This window comes from Ptychodera flava, chromosome 5 (genome assembly GCF_041260155.1).
Source record: "Ptychodera flava strain L36383 chromosome 5, AS_Pfla_20210202, whole genome shotgun sequence".
Taxonomy (NCBI): Eukaryota; Metazoa; Hemichordata; class Enteropneusta; family Ptychoderidae; genus Ptychodera; species Ptychodera flava.
Window position 1 is genome coordinate 3166007 of NC_091932.1, and position 7189 is coordinate 3173195.

Below are 7189 nucleotides of genomic sequence, written 5' to 3' on the forward strand. Positions count from 1 at the left end.
TGGTTTTACCAATGTGAGTTTATCGTATAGGCTTAAGTCGATGGCATCTGTATGTATGTGTGTATGTATGTTTGTATGTACAGTATGTCCGTCAACATCAAAATCACGCAAAACGCTGCACGTTTCAGCTTGGTATTTGGTGTGTGGATGCATCCTGGGCTATAGATGGGATTTTGTTCAAATGAAGTCTGCATTGCCAAAATTATGCAAATGAGCTTACAAAATGTGAAAATGGTTAAGAATTAATAACTCAAGAAAAGCTTTTTTGATTGCTTTGAAAATTTATGTGCAAGTACCTTAGGTTAACTTTATACAGTTTTATGAATATTGTGAAGATATCCCTAATTTTGTATTTTTGCTGAATGTTTGGTGATTTTTCTCATTTTCAGTAAAAATTCTTCTTCTCTGAATCCACCAACCCAATCACTCTCAAATTTGGGTTGTCTCTTTGCAAGGGTGTTACTCTTCTAATTTGTTGAAATTATGACAAAATTGGGAAAATTACCATTTTTGTGCAATTTTGTCATTTTTGGTCAAACAATCTTAGACAGTGTTTCCTTTTTAAAAACCCCTGGACAGACAGCTTTCATATTTCGTACACAGACGTACAGAGATGACAATAGTTAGATATGTGGAAATTGTCCTGAAATATAAAAAATTGTATTTTTAAGACAATATTGTCATTTTTGGTCAAGAAAACTTTATCTCAACATTACTTGTTTGATAGCTTTGTAATTTGGTATAAAGTCCCTTGTTTGATAGCTTTGTAATTTGGTATAAAGTCCCAAAAGATGTTATGAGATAAATTTTCTGCTCAAAGAGTTGGGAAACCCCAAAATTTGTATATTTAGGTACTTTTCTCAGTTTGTGACCTTAAATGACCTATACTGACCCAGGATATGTTGTGAGACAATTTTGAAGGCTGTGAACATAATTTTGTCATATTTGATACCAATTTGTAGGAAAATTTGATCCTGAAAACAAAGCTGAGGTGATTTTTTTCATTTTGGACCAATTTTTGCAACTTTTCTATGTAAGACATACAAAAACTGATGAGAAATTTGGATCCAGGATAATTCCAGATGTTGTAATCACCACCCACAGTGGAAGGCATTTCACTATCTGTAACTAACTTAAGTGCTGTTTACATTAGAATGATAACACTCATGGCATTAATTAAAAATCTCCATGGTTGTAAATGTACTTCCTGTCATTTGGTCTTATGTAATACCAAGGGGTGGAACATTTGATATGCAGGTGGGGTTTAGAAGATCAATGATGTAGCATTACTTTTTTACCAGATCCCTTGTGCATTTTTTGCCCACTCCCACCTTTTCTTTTTATCAAGCCTTCTCTGTTTTTTGTTGTTGACATTTGCTTATGTATTTAGGATCTGCTTCTCCCATTGCTATAGAAGTTGATATGCATGTTCCTAAAGATGACCTCCAGTACCTAAGTTGGAGACCTTATTTGCTTTTGTCATTCTTGTTTTTCCTGGTTTAAATATTTCTCGAATGGACCAATTCAAACCGAATGTGAGCACATAGTGTCCTTGACGGTATTTTTTACTATAAGCCATGGAAATTTTATAGCAGCCATATTATCAATATGACTATCAATATGACTGGTCACATGACTGGTCATGTGTTTAGTCATGTGATATGTTGTCCCCTAAAATGTATTTTTAAATATTGTGAATTATTTTTTGATAAATCATAAACATTTTAGATGCATGTTTCTGCAAGGAAGACATAAAGCAGGTGTTACAAATATAAAATGTGTTGAATTTCAAATACAAAATCATGTCAGATGCTGATGTTTGTTGTTCATATACTCTGCCTTTTGTGAGAAAAATCTTAAATAGGTACATCTATAAGTAAATTATTATTACATATATGTGAAGACAATGCCATAAAAATTGCAACTGTATTCAAATTTGCGTCATTTTATAGATTCAAAACAAGTCCTGATGCTTCAAATATTCATATTCTTTGCCAACTCTGGTCACATGATCATGTGGTCATGTGATCAGTCACGTGACCTGGAAATACAAAAGTTATGTATGAAAAAGTGGGAAATTTCATGCTGATTCAGAAAATATATGGTTTATTGGTACTTACTTAATTTTTACTCTAAGCAGTGTTCATGCAATGACCACACCCAAGATTTTATCAATATTTACGTAAGGGGCCTGGTATATAGGAATACATTGGCCTTGGTAGTCAAGGGGTTAAATGGTCACCAAGCAACATGTGAGCTAGTGATAACCAGCTGTCAAGTTCAACTTAGCTTGCCTGTTATCCCAAACTTGAACTAAATACCTTTGCATAAATTATTACCCTGTTACTAACATTAGCCACTTGCTGTCACTTAATAAATTTGATGAAATTCCATTCAAAAGGTCATGCATGGTCAACTTGCTTTTCTAATCTATGTCTTTGAAGTCAACTGCTATAATTACTTTCTCTCTCTTTCATTCTTATCATTTGTAAAGGTAAAACATTTGGAAAAAAGTCATTCTGAAGCTATAAGGACTGTGAAATATTGCAAGGAAATGAACTGATATGGACAGTGTGAATTCAATGGCAAGATTGATTAATGAAGAAATTGGAGAAGTAATTAAATGAATTATATGAAATTATTGAATCATATCAGTGACATTGATTGTATGATTCATGGCATCTTTTCCATCATGCTAGATTTTTGTGAAAGTTGAACCAGTTCTTTGTCAGATTTGATTATTTGTCACATCTGCTGTATTTTTATTGTAATCCAGCTTACATGGCATTGTATCATCTTTCAATTCAAGTCTTCACAAACGATACAGTGTTCTCTTCAAGTGATGTAGATAATTCACAGTAGCTTTCTCTGTCATAGTAAGATGAAGCACCATTCTATTACTCAGAGTTATTTCCTCTGCTTTCAATGATGAAGTTATGACGATACATCACAGTAGTGGAGACAATTTGATGTGTCAGTAACGGTGACTTTCGTTTGGAGTGTTACTTTCAGAATTTTACATCTTTCAATCTCAGACATTGTAAGTCAGTATATACTGTTGCACTGTTTTCATTGTATTTTATTCAGACTTTATTTTAAATCTTCTTTATCTTTTGTTTTCACATTTCAAAGTATAATCTCTGTAACTTAAGAATTAAATTTGTACCTTATTTTAGTGAATTACTCCGCTCTAAAAATTGTTGTACATGGTACCGTATAATATTAGCCATATCAACGTCAACAGCCTTTTCAAGTATACACTTACTAGTGAATCTTGCATTTTGTTTGTTTGTTTGTTTGTTTGTTTGTTTGTTTGTTTGTGTATTCATTCGCTCATTTATCTATTTATTTTTAGAAGCTTGCACACTAATAGAGTTCCAGCAAATACCATGACTAAAGAAAAATTTTATTTCAGGGAAAATGTGTACAAAGTTGAAAGAGAATAAACATTATTACGTAAAAATCTGAGAAATTGTCCATCTTGATTACTGTGATTAAAGATATGAAAACTCAAAATGAGACTGGTATGCATACATTGTGTAGTGATGTTACCTCATCATGGAGTGTAAGTTGATTTGTAAAGTACAAGCAGTTGATGTACAAGGAGTGTTTGTATTTAAATATTGAATATCAAAACATCATGATTTCTAACTCTGAGAGTGACATTCCATTGCATTCTGAAAAACAAAGCTATTTACTTTTTATAAGTACTTTGTATTTGAGGGCATGGTGTGAAAAATATCAAAGCTATCATGGTAAAAGATCTCAAGTAAGTTAATGCATGGGTGTTTGTACCCATCAAGCCCAAAAGTAAGAAAATGATCAATTATCCTTAAAAACCACCAGATTTGATTGATATTTGGCCTAATTATTGGAATTATTAAATTCTTTTGAAAAAATGTCTGCCTAAATCTTGACGAGTTGAGTCACGTGACCAAATCTGATATTTTCCCGCCAAAATTTACATCTTTATTAATTTTAATATTCCAACCGTAACCCGTTAAATTTTCTTGATTTTCTTTGCACTTTTGGAAACAACATCTATCATATTCTTTCAAAAATACATGGCACTCATGAAACGATATCTATACTTTTTTCTGATATTCAAAATATTCATGTAAAACGTCAAAAATATTGTATTTGTTGTTTTTTGTGAAGTAATGTTATTCAAAATTCAATAATTTTGCATCTGCCATTAGTTCTAACACAAGTTCCCATCCCATTTTACATTAATTGGTCATAAATATTTTGATGTTTAGCGGTTGGAATATTCAATTATTTGCAATATACAATTTTGGCGGGAAAATAACAGATTATGGTCACGTGACCTGACTTAGGTAATATATTATGATAAATTTCAACTTAATCAAATGCGAAACATATTGGCAATTTTCACAATTTTCTGACCACGTGTGATTAAAAAGTATGTTCCAACTGATTTTACATGTATGTAAGCCTATGCCCATGCATTAACATACCTGAGATTGAACACCTTTAAAAGCTTTCAACACACAACATCCATCAAATTGATTAATGCCTGTCCTGTAATCAGTCTGAATGTAGTAGTAGTAGTAGTAATTGTTTATTATTGTGACTTGCAACTCTATGGGCTTATAAGTCACCACTCAATTAACCTTTATACAGTACAAACAGTTGAAGGTGTCAAAAAAGCATAAAAAATATACAAATGAGTGAGAGTGAGCACGAGATGAACGTAAAGGCATTACATATACAAAACTTCTCTTCGTCTATAAAATGCTTTTTCAATAAATTTTGCAAACTGCCTAACAGGCTAAGAAAACAGGTATTTTAGTTTGTCTATGATAGGTTTATCCCTAATTGTGTCCAGAATTGATCCAATGTACTTATGTCTTAACTGATGATATTGATGACAATCAAACACAAAGTGGCATTCATCCTCCACAACATTCTCATCACAAAATTTACAGATACGATCTTTCAAATCTCATTTCTAAACCTCCATGTCTCAATACGAAGGGGTAAAATACCCATACGAAGTTGAGCTAACAAAGAATATACCAACTCCACCAAACGTTCTGTTGGCGGAAACATGAACTAAATTTCTATTATGCCCAATCCAACGATAGCCTGCAATGTCAATTGTTTCATTACCAGGTAAATGAGTTTCATTAACAGAAATAATGTCAGCGTTTATACTTGTGAGTGATAAAAATTAATTTAAGTCAAAAACTTGACGCTTTTTTCTGAAATATAATATTTCAGTTGAAAGAAGAGTATATGTAAAAAAAAATGACTTTTATTTGCATTATCTATCCTCATCCTAAAATGGCAGGGGTTTAAAAACTGACAGTCAAAAAAGTGATTAAAATCATGATTAGCAAGCTTCAAATGCCTCTTATTCAAAATGTAAAAAAATTATTGCCAAACAAAATAGTCGTTTTGTAATATAGCATTCACAGAACATAATGTGAAACTTTCAGAAAATTTGACCCAGCCAGAGTGGAGTTAAATTCTTTGGAAATTTTGAAATTAGGAGGAAAAAGAAGCCAAAAATCGTGTTATTTGCATACATTTGCATAAATTAACACTTCTTTATCACACAACTGCTTGACAAGCTAAAAGGTAAAACCCAACCAATATTTTAATCTTTGATTAGTGCAGCGCCCCTTAAATGGAAGATGAAATTGTGCCACCAAAGCTCAGTTGTAGCTTTATCTGAAATTTCACACCTCTTCCAAAGTAGCTGTGAATACACAGTCAGTGCTGTGGCTTATAGCTCTGTACGCAAAACTTTCACCTCTTTGTCACCTATTTGTCACCTCTGTAAAATAGCGCTAATTGTTTTTGGTAAGGGTATCCACAGTCACTTATGGTTTGATACACGGTGGTGACGGATGCCGTAAGCATTAGAAAGAGCTCATTCTATTTGTTAGGGAGCCTTTAGGTATTATGGAAGGGGGAGGGAATTGAGAGTCATCCATCATGTAAAATGTGACCCTCTCATGATGCCCCATTTTAAACATGACCCTCTCCCTGATACCACTTTCTAAAATGTGCCCCATTCCTCCCTCCCCCTCCAAACTCAAAAGTTTGAAATGTGTGTATAACCTTGATAAATTTGCTGACTTTGATACATTACAAGTTAAGATAAAAGGGACAATTGCTTTAACTTGTGGTCACTACTTTTAGTCTTCTTTTTCTGTGTATCAAATGCTGTTTCCTGTTCAACTCCCTATGGTATGTTAGAATGCCAAGTATTCTGCTTGTCAACAATGCCTGTACAGGTGTCATGATTTTTGTTATTGTTGACAAATGAATTCTAGTCCAGACTTGAATTCAACAACAACAATACAGACTTTACCCTTATAAAAGCACAGATTTAGCTTAGTATTGTAAAAAAATAGTTTTCTCATAGACCATGTATATTGAATTAACATTTTAGATGAAATCCAAAAGTCAAATTTTTGTGTACACATGCACTTTTTACCTCCCATTTCAAGCAAAGTACATCGACATAAATTGCCTAACACATATAGAAGTACAGATATAGCTCGATTTGTCTGGGAAATTGTTGATAGTTTGCCCTCCCGACTCCAAGGTATCATAATTTGATATTTTTGGTCAAAGTAGTATATAAGCCACATCTTGGCTTGAAATAGTTTTGGAAAAAATTGGTGACCCTCCCCAAAGAGCATGTCTGAAGTTTCAAGACCCATGAAAACTTCATGCCCGCCCGAACAATGGCAACCCAATCCCAAAAAACACCAGATGCCCTCCTGTAATTTTTGTCCAGTCCCTTACACAAATCATGCAGACTTTTCATTCATTATTAACTTAAGGTAGGACGCACCTCAGGGACAGACATTCGGACTCTCAAACTTTTACAATTCTCTTCTGATATACCACATGTGGGGGTTCATTTTAAAGCTCTTGGTGAAAGAAAACTTTTCACCGGCTTAGTTTTTCAAAATTCGAAAAATTTTATTTTTCTCCATAGAGTAACCACAGGGATGGCGACCATTTTGAATTTCTAATATCGGTAAATCTTGGGTAATTTGTTTCTCTAGTACCAAAATTTGCACGGTGACCCCCTATTTTTATTCTTGATTTTGAAAGAGAATGATTGAAAGATTCCTTGTGGAAAGTTAGAGCAAAAATTTAAGTCTTTCACTTTCGAGGTGCATACTACCTTAAAGCAATGTAAAAT

The 7189-nt window shown here is 33.2% G+C and overlaps 1 long non-coding RNA gene across 4 annotated transcripts in view; it reads left to right on the forward strand.

Moving 5' to 3' along the window:
* The window catches only part of LOC139132770 (uncharacterized), a 34249-nt gene extending 30777 nt beyond the window's left edge, over positions 1-3472 (forward strand). For all 4 annotated transcript variants that reach the window (XR_011552422.1, XR_011552420.1, XR_011552421.1 and 1 more), the window contains one exon: positions 2495-3472. This is a non-coding gene — a long non-coding RNA (uncharacterized lncRNA). The remainder of the gene's footprint in view (positions 1-2494) is intronic.
* Positions 3473-7189: the final 3717 nt, after the last annotated feature.